This window comes from Triticum aestivum, chromosome 7D, assembly GCF_018294505.1.
Source record: "Triticum aestivum cultivar Chinese Spring chromosome 7D, IWGSC CS RefSeq v2.1, whole genome shotgun sequence".
NCBI classification, from domain to species: domain Eukaryota; kingdom Viridiplantae; phylum Streptophyta; class Magnoliopsida; order Poales; family Poaceae; genus Triticum; species Triticum aestivum.
Window position 1 is genome coordinate 605,899,520 of NC_057814.1, and position 21,786 is coordinate 605,921,305.

At 43.6% G+C, this 21,786-nt stretch overlaps 1 long non-coding RNA gene across 1 annotated transcript; it reads left to right on the top strand.

The window, feature by feature from the left end:
- Positions 1 to 47: 47 nt before the first annotated feature.
- On the top strand, positions 48 to 1,733 carry LOC123169371 (uncharacterized). The gene is made up of 3 exons (XR_006484777.1): positions 48 to 934; positions 1,095 to 1,191; positions 1,272 to 1,733. It is a non-coding gene; the product is annotated as an uncharacterized lncRNA (long non-coding RNA).
- The last annotated feature ends 20,053 nt before the right edge of the window (positions 1,734 to 21,786 follow it).

The following is a 21,786-nucleotide window of genomic DNA, read 5'->3' on the forward strand; positions in this document are numbered from 1 at the left end:
CAGTATAGTATCTAATATTTTAATAATTCTCACTTTTTCAGGGTGAAATGCATGATGTCGATCAATTATCTTAAGTCGTTATGTCCGCAGAAGACCGGAGTGACATTAGTGAGGAAAAACTTAACACTATGCGTCGTTGGCTGCTGAAACAGAGCATCACCGAGCTGCTGGAGCATCGTCGGTGCTGTAACGGAGCTCGCCGTGTCGCGCGGAGCGTCGTCAGTGCTGCAAGGGAGCTTGCCGGCCCGCAGAATATTGTCTGTGCTGTAACGGAGCATCATCGGGCCATCAAAACTTCGAGGGTCATTCCCGAACTTAAACTTCTTCAGAACAAGCCCGTGTCCAGGAAAGGGGCAACCACAAACGCCATCCTTTACAAAAATCTCACAATTTCTATTGGTTCTTTCCTACACAAGTTTAATCTAGTATTTGCAACATGCTTCAGGTAGTTGTTATTGAAGACGACATCCAACCAAGGCGAAAATATGCACAAAACTTTAAGTATCCTGCAAATGATGATAGTATAGCCCTCACACTTCTATGTAGGGACCTTCGAGGCCTTGCACATGAAGCTTAGTTCACCTCTAATTTAATTGTTCTATACTTTGAGTAAGTAAGTAAGTATTGCTTTTTTGGAATCTACTATTTGTAGAATCTACTTTTATTCACTTTTCTCATAACAACTATGACTTTAACTTTATTTACTGTAGTCGTCTGAATAGGTTACTACCGCTGAAGGCTATTGAAAATCTTTAGGTGATTTGGTGAGTTAGGAGTTGTAATGGACATGAAAGACTGCTCATTGAGAACTACATATGATTTTCCACTGATTTTATTTGTTGTCTTCTCAAATTCTGATGTACTTAAAATTTGAGTTGTGGAGCCTAAATTTTGGAACGTACGAGGATGCACATAGTTGGAACCAATGAGAAAGGTATGTGACATTATGTTTTTCTAATAGCTACAGGTCTGAAAATATACCTATTGTGTTTACTGTGGATATACTTGTAAGGATATGACAAACACAGTTACTTTGCTTGAAGAAATCGCCTTTTTAGGAAGTCATGTACTAACAACCATTCCACAAAATGCAGACACATAAGAGTTTATGGCACCAGAACTCTTCACTGGCAATTATAATGAGTTGGTGGACATATATTCGTTTGGGATGTGCATGCCTGAAATGAAAAGGTGAACCTTCTAAGCAGGGATTTTCTTTGTCTTCCTACCAGTTCTTTTTTTGTTGCTTGACTTTTGAACTCCATGGTTAGAAAATGATGGAAAAGACTTGGACCTTGCTCAATGCTTGGAACTACACCTCTCCAAACATCCTTGTTGCTTGATGCCAAGAGGATTTCTGCAAGAGGCTGGAACTATGTTTCTCTACAGTTCTCCATTCGGGCATTTCTATGATTTGAGCTTTCTTCTGACAAAATTGTGCTGGTTCTAGTTGTAAAACATATTTCCTATTACAGAAGAGAAAGAGAGGAAGTAAATAGGGGTAAGCCAAGGGCTAGCCTAAAATCCCAAAAGGACTATTTCCTGAGGTATTTGTCGCCGGCCAACCTGTCATCAACTGAGCGGTTGGTGCTTGAACAATGACATTCACTCGGAGGGAGTTTTGATTAAAAGTTTGTGAATTATCATGCATGGAACATGTATACTTTGTAAAAAATTCATTGTATTATATATTATATAAAAGCGACAAAGTAGTGTTCTGGTCATTGCTTTAGTAAAACATACATGTACAATATGGTTATGAACTTGAATCAATGCTCAATGGTCAGTTTCAAAGACTTTGAGAAATTCATAAATTGTTCTGTGTGTTTTGATTAAAATGTTAAAGTTGGCCTACCTCAAGTTGCCAGACTGTGGATAAGGGGATATATGGCCAACCCTTTGCCGGAATACCAATAGTTAGCCATTTTTTGGGTATAGCTGTCAACCTTTGGTATAGCTGTCAACCGGAATCCAGACCTTCACATTTCTCCTTTTTTAAATGTTCTCTAAAATCATGTAACTTATATGGCACAATTTTGATGCCACTTGTAAGTTGTAACGCCACATGATTTGATTTGTCATAGATCGATCATGTCAAAGAAGAAGATGGGGAGGGGGGGGGGGGGGGGGGCTATTGAGCCAACAAAGGAGGCGCCTAGGGTAGGGCAGGCCGATGAGGCGTAACACGTTAGCGCTGCTATGTGAGGGGATCAAGGCAGAGAGCAGGGCGTTTGGCAGGGGACTTCTCCTTGGCGGTCCGTGGGGAAGTATGGTGTGAAGGAGAGAGGGCACCATGGCGAAGGTGAGGTGGGCATTATCCGGTTTTAAAAGAAAAGGTCTCCAGTGAGAAATGTCTCGGTACAGAGGGAAACTGAGCGGGAAGGGGAGAGTCCGGCAGAAAATGGGAAGGGTGCATCGTGGGGTGTTTTTTTTTAAATTTTTTTTCGTGTTGGGCATGCGTGTTGGAGATAGTATAACGGATAATCTAGACAACCACATTTCTCCCGCACATATGGTCTAGATTTGGGGAAGTCCGGACTGTCAAGATGGTTGAATTTTGGGGAGCCTACTGGACGGCCATTTGATGTCCGAACACGTTCTGACTTATGAGAAAGAAATGAGTTTCGATTTTGAAGACGATCTTAATCATTAGTTTGATTTATTATATGCATACTAGCCTGTAGCAAACGTATGGGCATTCTACTACTTATACCATACGTTTAAATTTACTTGGAGATGGTCCATGATTCTTTGCATTAATGATTCAGAAGTACGAGCCGACGCAGGCCAAGAGACAAACGCAGGCCAAGAGCCCAAGAGACAAAAGGGCCTTTTCAATTTGAAATCGTGAACACGTGAGACATACGGACGTGAGTTCGACGAAGAGTCCAAACCGGCCAGTCCCAAGGTTTTCATATACAAGGGCCGATTCGACCAAAGACAGGTACGGAAAATCTACCTACTCTCCTCCGATTGCAGGCGTAGCTCACGTACGCGAGACAAGGTCCCTGAAGAGACGACGGCGATGTCGCTCCCGGAGGACATGGTCAGTGAGGTCCTTGCGTGCGTGAAGGACGCCGCCGACCTCTTCCATTGTGCCAGGACTTGCAAGCGATGGAGCCGCCTTGTAGCCAACATCCGTCGCCGACGGCCGGACGACATGTCAATGTTGCTCTCTGGGTTCTTCACTCGGAAAGGCAAACTGACGTGCCTCGTTCCAACGCCGGGATCGGTGTTCGGGCCTACTACCCTCTTCCTCGGCTCCTTCTTTCGAGACGCCCCGCGAGGCCTCCGCCTTAGTCGTGCAACACCGCTCGCCGCACACCATGGCCTCCTCCTTGTGCGTCTCCCCTACTCCGACCCCCTGCTTCACCTCGCCGTGTGCAATCTGCTCGCCGGCACATGCATTGTGCTCCCCCCACTAGAAAGCAGTTGGAAGTATGGCGACAGTGGCTATGCCATCTTTACCACCGCAGACCGTCCCTCAAGCTGCGACGAACAACCATCATGGCCGCCGGGCTACTCGGCATTGTTCAAAGTTCTAGTCATATGCTGCCATGGTTATCACAAGCCATGCATTCTTCACTCATTTTCATATGGCGAGGCGAGGTGGAAGATGCCCACGGAGATAGTCTGTGAGTCGACAAAGCTCAGCATCTGCGGGTCACTCAAGCATCCCATCGCCGTTGTGTGCCATGGCACGGCGCACTGGCTTGTTTGGTGCAAGTCAACCGACGTTTATCGGTGGCATATTATTGATGTGGATGCCGAGACATGTCATGGTTCCCTGAGGGAGATTGTGATCCCGATCCAACATATTTTACCTGTAACTTATGAACCACAACTTAGTGTGGCTCATGATGGGACATTATTATTGCTTTACCTGCAAAGGCCAGGCCTCCAGTTAAAAATATGTGTGCAACAAGACAACGTAAAGGGCGATAATGATGGTAGATGGCTTTGCAGTAGAGTGGTCGAGCTAAAACTACCCACGAGTATTCAAGCACAAGAGATGTATTTGACCCCTTTAGGAGAGAAGGGCGGAACATTGCTCGTTAAGGACAACTGGATGAATGTGTATGCCGTCGATCTTAAAACAGGGGTCATGAAGAGTCTGGCGTCTTGTGGTCAGATTAACCGGAAGATCGTTCCGTTTGAGTTATATTGGCCAGTGTAGTACTCCCTCTGTTCCAAAATATAATGCGTCTTCGGTTTCCGTGCTTCAACTTTGATCATAAATTTAACCAACGAGACCGACTGCGGCGGGAGCGAAAATTATATAATTGAAAACTTCTTTTGAATACGAATTCACTGGTGTAATTTTCGCTCCCACCACAGTCGGTGTTGTTCGTTAGATTTATGGTCAATATTGAACCTTGAAAAGAGCGGGCGCGCTATATTTTGGAATGGAGGAAGTAATTAATTTTTTCTTTGCACTAGATAGATGCACATGAATTATGAATTTGACTCGAAGAAACCTTCCTCTCATAGTTGTTTATTTTACTTTTAGAAACTGTTGGGTAAATTGTTACTTCTCCCAATCCAAAATTGAGTACCGTTGTTTCTCTTTGAACTAAAACCAAGACACCTATTTTGAATTACGGGTGTATGTTTTGCGTGGATGGATCCTCCCGATGAGCTTAGTAGTTAATGCAAAGTAGAGGTCTGCTTCTATGCTTTCCGGGAAAAAAAAATTGCACGAAAATTGAGGCATATCAATGGCTCTGATTAGAGGTGCTAAACAACCAGCATAGTGCGAGCAAAGGGTAGTTTCGTCCTTTCGTCCCACTCAGCCTTTAGTTCCAAAAGTGGCCCGTTCAGTTTCCAGCGAAACCACGATCCGAAAGAAAAAAAAAGCGAGCCACGATCTCTCCTCGACCCCACCTGTTACTCGCCGCGGTTTCCTCCCCGTCGCTTCCTTGTCGGCAGCCCCGGATCCTCGTGCAGCCCCTTACGTGGTCTCCTCCTTGCACCCCGCCGGCCGGTCTCTCCTCGCCGGCAGCCCGGGGTCCTCCTGCACCCTCCTACGCTGCCTCCTCAACTGACGCCGCCGGACGTTCTCTTCCTCGGACGCGGCCGGCCAATTCCTACCCCAACGCCGCCGGCCCTTCTTCCCTCTCCAACGCCGGTGCGCCTCCAACTTTCGAGCTGCTGGCCCCGTCGCCGGTCTTACATGGACTCTGAAAGGTGCGTTTCTTCTCTCATTTAGAATTTCTGCATTTGGTAAGAGCTTCGAGAGATACTCTGTAATAGAAAAACAGAGTGTTTTCCTCTCTTCTAGGATAAACAACCCTGCAGTGAAAGTAGATGTAGCTACTTGATAAGAATTTGTCCACAAGAATAAACAGCAACATTAGTTGTTTCCATCTGCTTCGTTTATTCTCTGACTATTACTGTATGTTACTGTATTTTTTTTCCACGAGCAATTTTGTATGGCTCGCAAAATCAGCGAGTGGTTAAGACTTGAAATTAAATAGCCTAGATTGATGCTCGACCACCAGAAGGTGTGTGGTACTGGGTTTACAAGAGCTTGAATAAGTTACACATCAGGCTCTCTTGATAGGAATACCAGTGAAAAGTTGTTAACAATTTGTACCGTGGAGGCTCAATCTTTGCTCTGTATACCTGCTTTTTGCAAATCATAAAATAACACTTGGTAGGGACTGTTTCAACTTTACAGGTACATCAAGTGCAAAATTTGACAATTATAAAAGCTGATGGAAACAACTAATGGAAACAAAATTTTATGTTTGGAAATGAACGAACTTTCCTAACCTCGATGTCATTGCACAGCAGATTTGAGTGTACCCTTTATATGATCTATAGATCCTTTTCAATATGTAGGTCTTTGTTGTCTTTTTCATATTTTCATTTCTGTTGCTAGCAGTGAAGATCGGATGGGTGATTTGCATGGTCATTTATTTGGATACAATACGTCTGACAACCACAACATGGAGGTTAGATTGTTATGTTATAATTGGTTTACTTATGTTGATGTTTATGTGTGATAGGGATAGAAATCATTATGAACTGAACTGATAGGTAAACTGTTTATATTTTATGATAGGAAAATAGCAATGAGATAGGATCTCATGAGTCTGAAGCCATTCATGGCATGTTTAGTAATTTGGGGGCAGAAAATGAGGCTCTAGATGAGTACTGGAAAATTGTCCAGATGACCTTTGAAAGTGAAGAAGACTCCTATAACTTCTATTATGCATATGCTAAAAAGAAAGGGTTCAATGTTAGGAAGGAAATCGTGAGGCGTGAGAATAAAATAGGAGAGATTTTCTATAGGAGATTTGTTTGCTCAAAGGAAGGGATTCGTGATCCAGCTACAAGGGACATCAAGGACCGAAAAAGAAGGGAAAGAGCTGAGACTCGTGAGTATTGTGGGGCTGAACTGAGCATTAGACTTGATAAGCAGCGCCGAATCTGGTTTGTGGACAATTTTGTAGATGACCATAACCACATATTAACAACTCCAGATGAAACCCAATTTCTTCGTTCCCATAGGAAAATCAAAGACCATCAGAAATCAGAAATAGTAATGATGGAATCGATGGGCCTCCGTAAGCATCACATAATGGATGTCTTTCAGTGCACGAGCAGTGACAAAGCGGGCGCTGGATTTATCGATAAGGACCTGTACAATTTCTCATCTAGGTACAAGAGGTCCAGAATTGCGGATGGTGATGCAAATGCTACAATACGGGCGTTGAAGGCTAGGAAGGATAAGGATCCAGAGTTCTTTTTTGAGTACTGAGTTAACAAAGAAGGTCGTCTGAAGGACCTGTTTTGGTGCGACGGGCAGTCCCGGATGGATTACCAATCATTTGGTGATGTTGTCGTGTTCGACGGTACATACCAGATGAACAGGTACAAGATGCCTTTTGTTCCATTTGTGGGACTTAACCACCATCACCAAACCACCATATTTGGATGTGGTATTGTTTCTGATGAGTGTGCTGACTCGTACATTTGGCTGCTTCGTACTTTTTTGAGGGCGATGTGTCAAGTAAAACCAAAGTCGATAATAACAGACAGTGACAATGCAATTATCAAAGCGATCCGTAAGGTACTTCCAGGAACAAATCATCGTGTATGATTTTGGCATATTGAGAAGGGAATCAAGAAGCATCTTCACTTCTCATACCTCGACTTATTCAGGTCATTCATATATGAGGTTTGCTCAACTGATGTCTTTGAGGACAAGTGGAATGTATTTGTTGGGAAGTATCGAACTAGTAGGAACCAAGACTGGTTGAATAGAATGTATAGAAAAAGGAGGTTGTGGGCTGCGGCTTTTTTGTGCGACAAGTATTTCATGTCCATGAAAACTAACCAACGGAGTGAGAGTCTGAATTCAGTTTTGCATCTACATCTCAATGGTTACATGTCCTTGTTTGATATGCTAGAGCACTATGAGGTATGTGTTTCGAACATGCATCGTAGAGAGGCACAATCTGATTCTGTGGCATCACAATCTTGGCCTGTTGCTGTTACGGATAGTCATGAACTTGAAGAGGCTGCAGCACGTATTTTCACATTTGCTAATTTTCAGCTAGTTCAAGAACAGCTACATAAGATACACATGTTTGATGTTGGTGAGGTAATTCTTGAGGGAAACTATACGAGATATAATTTGATTTCTAACATCGTACCTGGACGGACATTCTCAGTTGAGTACACATGTCTTGGGGCTGATTCCGACATCAAATGCAGCTGCCGAAAGATAGAGCATGACAACTTACCTTGCAAGCATATTTTTCGTGTGCTAAAGCATGTTGGGATGCCACATATACCCAAGTGTTGTGTGTTGCAGCGGATGTCCTTCGCTTAGGCATAGTGATTTGCATATTTGGACACAGAAGCAAGCACAGTATAATGAGTTGAGATCACTAGGGTCTGAGTTGTTTGACATGGTATCCAACAGTGATGATGACTTTGCGGAGGTGAAGGACTATCTTCTTAGTCAGCTGTTGAAGAAGAGAAGTTGTTCCAAACCAGTCAATGATGCCCAAGCACATGGTAATAAGAATATTGGAAGTGGAGCTGTTCCCGAGCCTGGAGGTTTGGTCCTAGATCCCTTATGTGTAGTCACCAAGGGCGCACCTAAAGGGAGAATCAAATCATTTGATGAAGGCCCAAAACCAAAACTATGTGGTCGATGTCGCAAACCTGGTCATAATATCCGTAAGTGCCCTGATGCAATGCAGCAACAGTAAGTTTTGTTGCTGCAGGTTGAGCTATATCAGGTATGAATTTGTATTTGTATTTGCATTTTGTAATTTCTTTGTTGCGCTAACATTGTGTAGTCTGAAGTCTCATAACTTGCATATTTCATTTATTGCCTTCTTGAAGGATCACTTGAGAAAAATAATTGAACCTATGGGAGGAAGGCAATCATTGTTTCCGGGTACCCCTACCGATACCATGGAATATGTTCGTTCTATCCAAGCGGTAATTGGTAATGGCATTAAGGACAACGTTTTTGTAAGTGCTGGGCTCTGACTATGCTATCATTTTCTATGTTTCTTTACATGTTGTGAACATGACTGCACCTGTGATTCTGACTTTGCTATCGCTATCTTGGAAGAAACAGAATGGTGGCTTCTCAACCTGGGCTCTTGCTAGACTAGTAAGTGAAGGAAATATGCCCTATAGGCAATAATAAAGTTATTATTTATTTCCTTATATCATGATAAATGCTTATTATTCATCCTAGAATTGTATTAACCGGAAACATGATACATGTGTGAATACATAGACAAACAGAGTGTCACTAGTATGCCTCTACTTGTCTAGCTCGTTGATCAAAGATGGTTATGTTTCCTAGCCATAGACATGAGTTGTCATTTGATTAATGGGATCATATCATTAGGAGAATGATGTGATTGACTTGACCCATTCCGTTAGCTTAGCACACGATCGTTTAGTATTCTGCTATTGCTTTCTTCATGACTTATACATGTTCCTATGACTATGAGATTATGCAACTCCCGCTTATCGGAGGAACACTTTGTGTGCTACCAAACGTCACAACGTAACTGGGTGATTATAAAGGTGCTCTACAGGTGTCTCCGAAGGTACTTGTTGGGTTGGCGTATTTCAAGATTAGGATTTGTCACTCCGATTGTCGGAGAGGTATCTCTGGGCCCACTCGGTAATGCACATCACTATAAGCCTTGCAAGCATTGCAACTAATGAGTTAGTTGCGGGATGATGTATTACAGAACGAGTAAAGAGACTTGCCGGTAACGAGATTGAACTAGGTATTGAGATACCGACGATCGAATCTCGGGCAAGTAACATACCGATGACAAAGGGAACAACGTATGTTGTTATGCGGTCTGACCGATAAAGATCTTCGTAGAATATGTGGGAGCCAATATGAGCATCCAGGTTCCGCTATTGGTTATTGACCGGAGACGTGTCTCGGTCATGTCTACATAGTTCTCGAACCCGTAGGGTCCGCACGCTTAAAGTTTCGATGATGGTTATATTATGAGTTTATGTGTTTTGATGTACCGAAGGAGTTCGGAGTCCCGGATGAGATCAGGGACATGACGAGGAGTCTCGAAATGGTCGAGACATAAAGATCGATATATTGGACGACTATATTCGGATATCGGAAAGGTTCCGAGTGATTCGGGTATTTTTTGGAGTACCGGAGAGTTACGGGAATTCGTATTGGGCCTTAATGGGCCATACGGGAAAGGAGAGAAAGGCCCCAAAGGGTGGCCGCACCCCTCCCCATGGACTAGTCCGAATTGGACTAGGGAGGGGGGGCGCCCCCTTCCTTCCTTCTCCTTCTCCCTTCCCTTCTCCTACTCCAACAAGGAAAGGAGGAGTCCTACTCCCGGTGGGAGTAGGACTCCCCCCTTGGCGCGCCCTCCTCCTAGGCCGGCCGCCTCCCCCCTTGCTCCTTTATATACGGGGGCAGGGGGGCACCCCAAAGACACAACAATTGATCTGTTGATCTCTTAGCCGTGTGCGGTGCCCCTCCACCATAATCCATCTCGATAATATCGTAGCGGTGCTTAGGCGAAGCCATGCGTCGGTAGAACATCATCATCGTCACCACGCCGTTGTGCTGACGGAACTCTCCCTCAAAGCTTGGCTGGATCGGAGTTCGAGGGACGTCATCGAGCTGAACGTGTGCTGCACTTGGAGGTTCCGTACGTTCGGTACTTGGATCGGTCGGATCGTGAAGACGTACAACTACATCAACAGCGTTGTGCTAACGCTTCCGCCTTCGGTCTACGAGGGTACGTGGACAACACTCTCCCCTCTCGTTGCTATGCATCACCATGATCTTGCACTACTAGGAAAAGGGCTATAGATGGAATGGCCACTAATGGCGCACCAGACATGTGGTGCGCCATTGCTATATAGCAATGGCGCACCACATGTCTGGTGCGCCATTAGTGTGAAAGACACTAATGGCGCACCAGACAAACGGTGCGCCATTAGTAACAATTTTTTTTTATTTTGCCAGACATACTAATGGCGCACCAGGACATAGTGCGCCATTACTAGTTGTAACTAGTAATGGCGCACCAGCAACATAGTGCGCCACTAATTTTTTTTTTACTTTTTTGCAAAACTACTAATGGCGCACCTGGTGCAGTGCGCCATTACTAGTTTAAGCTAGTAATGCCGCACTGCTCCCCGTGCGCCATTAGTGTATATTTCCTGGACACTTGATCTCGATCCCCCTCCATCTCGATCGCTATCCCACCTCGCCAGATCCGGCCCCCCTTGCCGCCGAGCACCCCCCGCACCCTCTACCCCGCTCCACCGGGCGCCGCCGCCGACCCCCCGCACCCTCCCCCGCTCCACCGCCGCCGACGACCCACCGCACCCTTCCCTGCTAGCTCCACCGCCGCCGCCGACGACCCACCGCACCCTCCCCCGCTCCACCGCCGCCGACGACCCACCGCACCCTAGCTCCCCTGCTCCACCGCCGCCGATGACCCACCGCACCCTCCCCGGCCCGCTCCACCGCCGCCGACGACCCCCTGCACCCTCTCCGGCCTGCTCCACCGTCACAAATGAATGCTATAGCTAATTCCTCCCTCTCCCTCGCCAGTTCCCCTTCGTCCCTCTCCCCCGCGCCAGTTCCTCTCCGTCCGCTCCCAATCCGCGCCCCCGCCGCCTCCCTCTCCCCATCCTCCCCTCCGACCCCACCCCACTCTCGCCGGAGCAGCGCCGCAGGGCCGACACCAACCTCACCCTCGCCCGCGCGCGCCGCAACCTCCGCCTCGCATTCAACAGCTACACACATTCTACACCGAGGACAAGGACATGAAGAGCGATGGTTATCAGAACTCCGGGGTAACGATGGAATCCTACACCGGTAACGACAAGGACAGAGCACCCCCCGCAACCCCCGACGACCCACCGCACCCTCCCCCGCTCCCCCGCCGCCCGGCACCCCCCGCACCCTGTTTTTATAAAAATTATTACTGTTTTTATAAAAAAATATTACTGTTATGATTTAAACAAGTTTCAACATATTTAAACACAAATAAATATCAAACAGCATTTTAAATGCATTTTTATAAAAATTATTACTGTTTTTATAAAAAATATTACTGTTATGATTTAAACAAGTTTGAACATATTTAAACACAAATAAATATCAAACAGCATTTTAAATGCATAAAAATAAAAGTGGGGAGCCTGGGAATCGAACCCAGGACCTCCTAGTGTGTGTGCTGTGTGCTGACCAGTCGGGCTAGTGGGCATGTTCTGATGGAGATAGGGTTAGGTGGGATATAACCTGACCAGTCGGGCTAGTAAGTAAAACAAACTTCTAATGGCGCACCAGGGGGAGGTGCGCCATTAGAATCGACGTACTTATGGCGCACCATGGGGAGGTGCACCATTAGAATTTATACTTGTTCCCCTCGCACTGTCGCCTCCCTCCCTCCCTCCCTCGCTCGCCAGATCCCCCACTCCTCGACCCCAACCGTACGCCGCCGCCCCCTTGCTCCGCCCCCTCCGTCCGCCGCGCCTCCACGTCGTCCGCCGCTGTGGTCTTGCACTACCTCGACGCCGCCGCCCCGACCCCCGCCAGACTCCACCCCCGCCCCAGCACGTACGTCCCCTCCCTCCCTTCCCCCATCCCCCTAGCTTCTCCTCCTCCTCTCACCACCCGTGCCTTCTTCTGCTCGAAAGGTCAAGAAGGCGGCCAAGGACGCCGACGACATCACGGGCCCCTTCCTCCGGATCGCCGCCCGCAGCCTCCTCGACGCCGGCGTCCACCGGAGCACCACGACCGCGTCTGCGACCTCGTCTCTGCTCCGCCGCCGTCTACGACCTCGTCTGCGACCGCGTCCATCAAGGTGAGTTCTTCCATGGATCACTTCCAGGCCGTCGGTGCCATCCTGTTAATCAAGAGTGCTACTCCATCTAACTGTCATGAGGGATTATGGTGAATTTGCAATGCAATGCCAGTACTACACCTGACGATTTGCAATGCCAGTGTGAATTTGCAGTGCAAAAAAATTGCCAGGTCTGCACAATTGTTGTTCTAGTTACTTTCGAAACAAGGAGAGCTTTGATGTTGACTAGCATGCTGATAAATTATGAGAAATTAAAGTTTCTCAGATATGCCAGCAAGAAAATTCCTGTTGTTAAATTCACTGAAAATTCAGTTAATTTGGCTTTACTGAAAACCTTACTGAAACTAAATTTAGTTAGCTGGGTCATCTTCCACTTGAGAGGCTGGAATGATATCAGTGGCAATTATTTCCTATGATATGATGTAGCAGTAGTAGTAGTATATTGTGCTTAGGGCATGAATCATATGCAGCAGTAGTAGTAGTATTTTGTGATGAGGTTGGAGATTATGACCCCCAAACTAAATCTCCTAGGACCACAAATCATACCATCTCATCCATATAAGAAGCTTGAACAGCACCTTAACAATGAGGCACTACTAATTGGGCTGCTGTTTCCTCCCCAAAAGAAGGCATCTGTGTGTTGCTTCTCAACCCTGGTGCGTTGCAGGTGAGATCACCTGCTTTACAGCTTTCTCTTGCTGCATAGGAAAGGTATTTTGCAGTGCTCAAGCAAAGTGAGGATAGTTTTTGCACAACAGCTGAATGTAACTGAATTTTTGAACACATGAATTGTAGATAGTTTCAGTTAACTAAGATTGGCAAAATATCTTGTTTCAAATATAGCCTATGCATGTCTTGTTTTCTGGTTATGGATATTGTATAGTACTGCATATCTTGTTTTTTTGTAATATAATGCTTACCAAAGGTTTCAATATTTTGCTGTTACCATTGTTCTTTGAGCATAATTCTTTTTCATTTCCTACTATCCTTATTCTAATTCTCTGAAATTTTGAAGCTGGAAATAAACTGCCAAAACTGAAAGAAATTGGAGTGTTGAAGATATGCTAGTGCTGAATTTTAGTAGTAGACTAAAATAAATTTTAGAATGACTGAATGTATGCAGCCTGCAGTAGTGTAGCTGTACCAAAATCACATATGCCCTAATGTATGCAGTCATGTTTTTATGCCATTCTGACTTGTCCACTGGGACTTCTCTCCTGTGATGTCTGTTTTGTTTCTGCAAAAACCCGTTCAGTAGTGTGGGACTGTGGATCATTAGCAAGGAAACCCTGCTTTAGTTCAGACTTCAGAGATATTTGCCTTTGCTTCAATAGGTAGTTTGCTCACAGTCTAAGTTGAGCTGATTTTGTTGGGTGACCTATTAGATCTGGAATGGAAGCTCACATAAGTTGAGCTGCTTTTTGTCCATATGAAAGCAGAGGACCATATGGTCTGTGGCCTTTTCATCCATATGAAAGTAGAGGCACATTGTGGTGCTAGTTTGCTGGGTTTTGTCTCCGACCATCGTGTCGTGATGATTTTGCAGGTACCCCGAGAGGCCCTTGAGTTTGCCGGAATGTCGATTAACTTCCGTTCCGGCAAATTCGGGTACTCCATTTGTCCTATTTTCAGCAAAGGTCATGCTGAAATTTTCCGTGAATTTTAGCATGACTTTGCTAAAAATAGGACATATGGGGCACTTGCGACTAATGCATGGGCCGGGGTATCTTAGTACTTAATTAAGTAGGATCAACTGCCCCTTTATTCTTGCTGCATTAAACCATAGGTGGCAATAGAGCCAAGTGATTAGGCCCAACTTAGAATTCTCCTTCCCTTTTCTTGATAGGGTGTATTATTAGAAGATACCCATATATATCAGTCAACCTAGGGTCCCTCGGCATCGATAAACCCTAAATGATGAAAACTTAACTTAGCATTTAGGGTGCCTCAGCGTCGACAAACCCTAAAGGATAAAACCTTGGCTTTTAGGGTGCCTCGTTGTCGATAAAAACCTAAATGATGAAAGCTTAGGCTTTTAGGGTGCCTCGGCGTCGACAAACCCCAACATATTCTATTTGGATGGCCCTGCTAACCCTTGACCATAAATACTTGAGATGGATGTAGCAGGCTTAAAGCTGAAAATGCACAAGTGTGCATGAGTAACAATATTCTATTGTAAAGCTAAACAGGAAAGAGGAACCACTCATCCTAACCATTAGCTCTCAAAATTACCACTTCACTTCTTACTACTGAAAATCATAGACTATCTCCATTCACCAATTGCTCAAACCAGTTCGAAGGGCGTGTTTTCACCACACTGTGGATTATCTTATTGGACTCAACAGAGATGATGTAGTTTTGAATTATGAACATAGGAAATGTCGTCATCGGACGACGAAAGTCTCTCGGGGGAGTGCGACTGGTGCCACGACGGTCGAGGTCTGTGCGACAGGCCTCACCTGGACGATGATCGGCGCTTCAGCATTAAGCTCGAGGAGACCTTCGAAGTTGAAACGGTACGCAACGACGACAAGTGTTTTTTTCATAATTAAGCATGACTTCAACTATTCCAACGTGTAATTTCATCTTTTACAATTCGAGTATAGTTTATCCCATGCCATGCAAGACGCTATGTCTTGGAGAGGATGGATTTTGAAGATCATGAAAATTTTGAAACGAAGAAAATTCACCTAAGGACACATCATGATGTGGATTTTGAAGTAAATCTGTATAATGCTGAGAGCGTAACCCATTTTGGTTGCAAAAATTGGGAAGCATTTTGCAAGATGTATGGTTTTGATGAGGGTATGCTTGTCACCATGGATCTTGGTGATCCTGGCATCGACCAAGACAATATGGACATTTGGGTCCTTGTTGATACGCCTCAAGTTCTACCGCTATGTGAGTTTCTCAAACATAGTTAATTATTAACTAATCTATATTGTTTATTTCAAAATAGTTGACAACTTATTTCCATTGACAGCTTATTTTGATTGTTCAAAAAATGTGCGGAAAATGGTAGACAAAACCCACTACACCGATGGCTCCGAGTTAACTTATAAGGAGAAAACTCATCTGGTTGGATTTTGTACTGATATTGAGAATTACAATATCTACAATCAAACTCCTCATCATTATGGTCCTCAATACGTGCCACTAGTGCACGTGTTGAACTACGGTAACTACTATGGAGATACCCTGGTAAGATTTCTTACTATTACGACATCCGTGCATATTTTGCATAGTTCTAAAACTAGTACATTATCATTGCTAACTATGAAGTTATTACTATGTTTTTCAATAGATAATCCCAGAGGATTGTGTGCCTCATTTGATGTATCAGAATGGTAGGCTTGATGTTTTGAATATACAACCAGGTCATCCTACGAATCTCAACTGTCCATACCGGATTTCTAAAAGAAGTGGAGACATGCAAATCAAAGAATGGAAAAAATGTATGGACAGTCGCAAGGAGCTTCTTGGAAGCAAAAGGAAGCGAGGCGCAAGAATTGGAGACAGGATGATCTCCATTCTCCATAATGGAGAGTCAGGGTCTATATTGTTTTATGCTATTTTACCTTAAAGAGGGTATTTCGGTCCTACCTAATACTGATGATCATGTGCTAAGAACAATTAAGTAGGGTTGGTTCGATGACTGTGAGGATGATGATCGTATGACTTGTTATTAATAACGAGTAGAAGTTGTATGATGATGATTAGTAGGACTTGTTAGGATTAGTATTAATTTCGACAAACTCGCTACTCGCGGTCTCGAGACTTGTAATGTTCTATCTTTGTTCGGTCTTTTGATTTCGGAGACTAATATAATGAATTGTATTCGGAGACTAATCTTCTATTGTATTCGATGAATCTGCTGTTGCTGTGTGGTGCTGTTTATATTCTGTCCAATAATATATTTTGTAATCTGTGCAAATATCAGAAAAGAAAAAAAAATCCCTAATATACATACTAATGGCGCATCATCCAGATGTGCGCCATTAGTATGCCAAAGGATACTAATGGCGCATCGCCCACCAGTGCGCCATTAGTATGGCAAAGCACATGCCCACTGGGAGGCATACTAATGGCGCACGGGGGCCTATACTAATGGCGCACTGCCTGGTGTGCCATTAGTAAAAATTACTAGTGGCGTGATGCTAGTGGCGCACCAGTGGTGCGCCATTAGTAGGCAAAACTGGTGCGCCACTAGTAAGCCTTTTTCTAGTAGTGTTGCATGTGCGTAGAATTTTTTTGAAATTACTGCGTTCCCCAACAGTGGCATCCGAGCCTGGTTTTATGCGTAGATGTCATATGCACGAGTAGAACACAAGTGAGTTGTGGGCGATATAAGTCATACTACTTACCAGCATGTCATACTTTGGTTCGCGGTATTGTTGGATGAAGCGGCCCGGACCGACATTACGCGTACGCTTACGCGAGACTGGTTCTACCGACGTGCTTTGCACATAGGTGGCTGGCGGGTGTCAGTTTCTCCAACTTTAGTTGAACCGAGTGTCGGCTACGCCCGGTCCTTGCGAAGGTTAAAACAACACCAACTTGACAAACTATCGTTGTGGTTTTTGATGCGTAGGTAAGAACGGTTCTTGCTAAGCCCGTAGCAGCCACGTAAAATTTGCAACAACAAAGTAGAGGACGTCTAACTTGTTTTTGCAGGGCATGTTGTGATGTGATATGGTCAAAGCATGATGCTAAATTTATTGTATGAGATGATCATGTTTTGTGACCGAGTTATCGGCAACTGGCAGGAGCCATATGGTTGTCGCTTTATTGTATGCAATGCAATCGCCCTGTAATGCTTTACTTTATCACTAAGCGGTAGCGATAGTCGTAGAAGCATAAGATTGGCGAGACGACAACGATGCTACGATGGAGATCAAGATGTCGCGCAGGTGACGATGGTGATCATGACGGTGCTTCGGAGATGGAGATCACAAGCACAAGATGATGATGGCCATATCATATCACTTATATTGATTGCATGTGATGTTTATCTTTTATGCATCTTATCTTGCTTTGATTGATGGTAGCATTATAAGATGATCCCTCACTAAATTATCGAAGTATAAGTGTTCTCCCTGAGTATGCACCGTTGCGAAAGTTCTTCGTGCTGAGCCACCACGTGATGATCGGGTGTGATAGGCTCTACGTTCAAATACAATGGGTGCAAAACAGTTGCACACGCGGAATATTCAGGTTAAGCTTGACGAGCCTAGCATATAACAGTATGGCCTCGGAACACGGAGACCGAAAGGTCGAGCGTGAATCATATAGTAGATATGATCAACATAGTGATGTTCACCGTTGAAACTACTCCATCTCACGTGATGATCGGACATGGTTTAGTTGATATGGATCACGTGATCACTTAGAGGATTAGAGGGATGTCTATCAAAGTGGGAGTTCTTAAGTAATATGATTAATTGAACTTAAATTTATCATGAACTTAGTCCTGGTAGTATTAGCATATCTATGTTATAGATCAATAGCTCGCGTTTAGCTCCCCTGTTTTATTTTTGATATGTTCCTAGAGAAAAATTATGTTGAAAGATGTTAGTAGCAATGATGAGGATTGGATCCGTGATCTGAGGATTATCCTCATTGCTGCACAGAAGAATTATGTCCTTGATGCACCGCTAGGTGACAGACCTATTGCAGGAGCAGATGCAGACGTTATGAACGTTTGGCTAGCTCAATATGATGACTACTTGATAGTTTAGTGCACCATGCTTAACGGCTTAGAATCGGGACTTCAAAGACGTTTTGAACATCATAGACCATATGAGATGTTCCAGGAGTTGAAGTTAATATTTCAAGCAAATACCCGAGTTGAGAGACATGAAGTCTCCAACAAGTTCTATAGCTTAAAGATGGAGGAGAATAGCTCAAGCAGTGAGCATGTGCTCAGATTGTCTGGGTACTACAATCGCTTGGATCAAGTGGGAGTTAATCTTCCAGATAAAATAGTGATTGACAGAATTCTCTAGTCACCATCACCAAGTTAGTAGAACTTCGTGATGAACTATAGTATGCAAGGGATGACGAAAACGATTCCCGAGCTTTTCATGATGATGAAATCGATGAAGGTAGAAATCAAGAAAAAGCATCAAGTGTTGATGGTTAACAAGACCACTAGTTTCAAGAAAAGGGCAAAGGGATAGAAGGGGAACTTCAAGAAGAACGGCAAGCAAGTTGTTGCTCAAGTGAAGAAGCCCAAGTCTGGACCTAAGCCTGAGACTAAGTGCTTCTACTGCAAAGGGACTGGTCACTGGGAGCGGAACTGCCCCAAGTATTTGGTTGATAAGAAGGATGGCAAAGTGAACAAAGGTATATTTGATATACAGATTATTGATGTGTATTTTAATAGTGTTCATAGCAACCCCTCGGTATTTGATACTGGTTCAGTTGCTAAAGAGTAGTAACTCGAAACGGGAGTTGCATAATGAACAGAAACTAGTTAAGGATGAAGTGACGATGTGTATTGGAAGTGGTTCCAAGATTGATATGATCATCATCGCACACTCCCTATACTTTCGGGATTAGTGTTGAACCTAAATAAGTGTTATTTGGTGTTTGCGTTGAGCATGAATATGATTTGATCATGTTTATTGCAATACGGTTATTCATTTAAGTTAGAGAATAATTCTTGTTCTGTTTACATGAATAAAACCTTATATGGTTACACACCCAATGAAAATGGTTCGTTGGATCTCGATCGTAGTGATACACATACTCATAATATTGAAGCCAAAAGATGCAAAGTTAATAATGATAGTGCAACTTATTTGTGGCACTGCCGTTTAGGTCATATTGGTGTAAAGCGCATGAAGAAACTCCATGCTGATTGACTTTTGGAATCACTTGATTATGAATCACTTGATGCTTTCGAACCATGCCTTATGGGCAAGATGACTAAGACTCTGTTCTCCGGATCAATGGAGCGAGCAACAGATTTGTTGGAAATCATACATACTGATGTATGTGGTCCGATGAATATTAAGGCTCGCGGCAGGTATCGTTATTTTCAGACCTTCACAGATGATTTGAGCGATATGGGTATATCTACTTGATGAAACATAAAGTCTGAAACATTTGAAAAATTCATATAATTTCAGAGTGAAGTAGAAAATCATTGTAACAAGAAAATAAAGTTTCTACGATCTGATCGTGGAGGAGAATATTTGAGTTACGAGTTTGGTCTTCATTTGAAACAATGCGGAATAGTTTCGCAACTCACGCCACCTGGAACACCACAGCATAATGGTATGTCCGAACGTCATAACCGTACTTTATTGGATATAGTGCAATCTATGATGTTTCTTACCGATTCACCACTACAGTTTTGGGGTTATGCATTAGAGACAGCTGCATTCATGTAAAAAGGGCACCATCTAAATTCGTTTGAGACGACACCGTATGAACTATGGTTTGGCAAGAAACCAAAGTTGTCGTTTCATAAAGTTTGGGGTTGCGATGCTTATAAGAAAAAGTTTCATCCTGATAAGCTCAAACCCAAATCGGAGAAATGTTTCTTCATAGGATACCCAAAGGAGACAGTTGGGTACACCTTCTATCACAGATCCGAAGGCAAGATATTCGTTGCTAAGAATGGATCCTTTCTAGAGAAGGAGTTTCTCTCGAAAGAAGTGAGTGGGAGGAAAGTAGAACTTGATGAGGTAACTGTACCTGCTCCCTTATTGGAAAGTAGTTCATCACAGAAACCGGTTCCTGTGACACCTACACTAATTAGTGAGGAAGTTAATGATCATGATCATGAAACTTCAGATCAAGTTGTTACTGAACCTCGTAGGTCAACCAGAGTAAGATCCGCACCAGAGTGGTACAGTAATCCTGTTCTGGAGGTTATGTTACTAGACCATGACGAACCTACAAACTATGAAGAAGCAATGGTTAGCCCAGATTCTGCGAAATGGCTTGAGGCCATGAAATCTGAGATGAGATCCATGTATGAGAACAAAGTATGGACTTTGATTGACTTGCCCAATGATCGGCGAGCCATTGAGATTAAATGGATCTTCAAGAGGAAGACGGACGCTGATAGTAGTGTTACGGTCTAGAATTGTCGCAAAAAGGTTTTCGACAAGTTCAAGGTGTTGACTACGATGAGAGTTTCTCACTCGTATCTATGCTTAAGTCTGTCCGAATCATGTTAGCAATTGCCGCATTTTATGAAATCTGGCAAATGGATAAATAAAACTTCATTCCTTAATGGATTTATTAAAGAAGAGTTGTATATGATGCAACCAGAAGGTTTTGTCAATCCTAAAGGTGCTAACAAAATATGCAAGCTCCAGCGATCCATCTATGGACTGGTGCAAGCATCCCGGAGTTGGAATATACGCTTTGATAAGTTGATCAAAGGATATAGTTTTATACAGACTTGCGGTGAAGCCTGTATTTACAAGAAAGTGAGTAGGAGCACTACAACATTTCTGATAAGTATATGTGAATGATATATTGTTGATCAGAAATAATGTAGAATTATTCTGCAAAGCATAAAGGAGTATTTCAAACGAGTTTTTCAAAGAAGGACCTCGGTGAAGCTGCTTACATATTGAGCATCAAGATCTATAGAGATAGATCAAGACGCTTGATAAGTTTTTTCAATGAATACATACCTTGACAAGATTTTGAAGTAGTTCAAAATGGAACAGTCAAAGAAAGAGTTTCTTGCCTGTGTTACAAGGTGTGAAATTGAGTAAGACTCAAAGCCCGACCACGGCAGAAGATAGAAAGAGAATGAAAGTCATTCCCTATGCCTTGGCCATAGGTTCTATAAAGTATGCCATGCTGTGTACCAGATCTATTGTATACCCTACACTGATTTTTGCAAGGGAGTACAATAGTGATCTAGGAGTAGATCACTGGACAGCGGTCAAAATTATCCTTAGTGGAATAAGGATATGTTTCTCGATTATGGAGGTGACAAAAAGGTTCGTCGTAAAGGGTTACGTCGATGCAAATTTTGATACTGATCCAGATGACTATAAGTCTCAATCTGGATACATATTGAAAGTGGGAGCAATTAGCTAGAGTAGCTCCGTGCAGAGCATTGTTGACATAGAAATTTGCAAAATACATACGGATCTGAATGTGGCAGACCCGTTGACTAAAATTATCTCACAAGCAAAACAGGATCACACCTTAGTACTCTTTGGGTGTTAATCATATAGCGATGTGAACTAGATTACTGACTTTAGTAAACCCTTTGGGTGTTGGTCACATATCGATGTGAACTATGGGTGTTAACCACATAAAGATGTGAACTATTGATGTTAAATCACATGGCGATGTGAACTAAATTATTGACTCTAGTGCAAGTGGGAGACTGAAGGAAATATGCCCTAGAGGCAATAATAAAGTTATTATTTATTTCCTTATATCATGATAAATG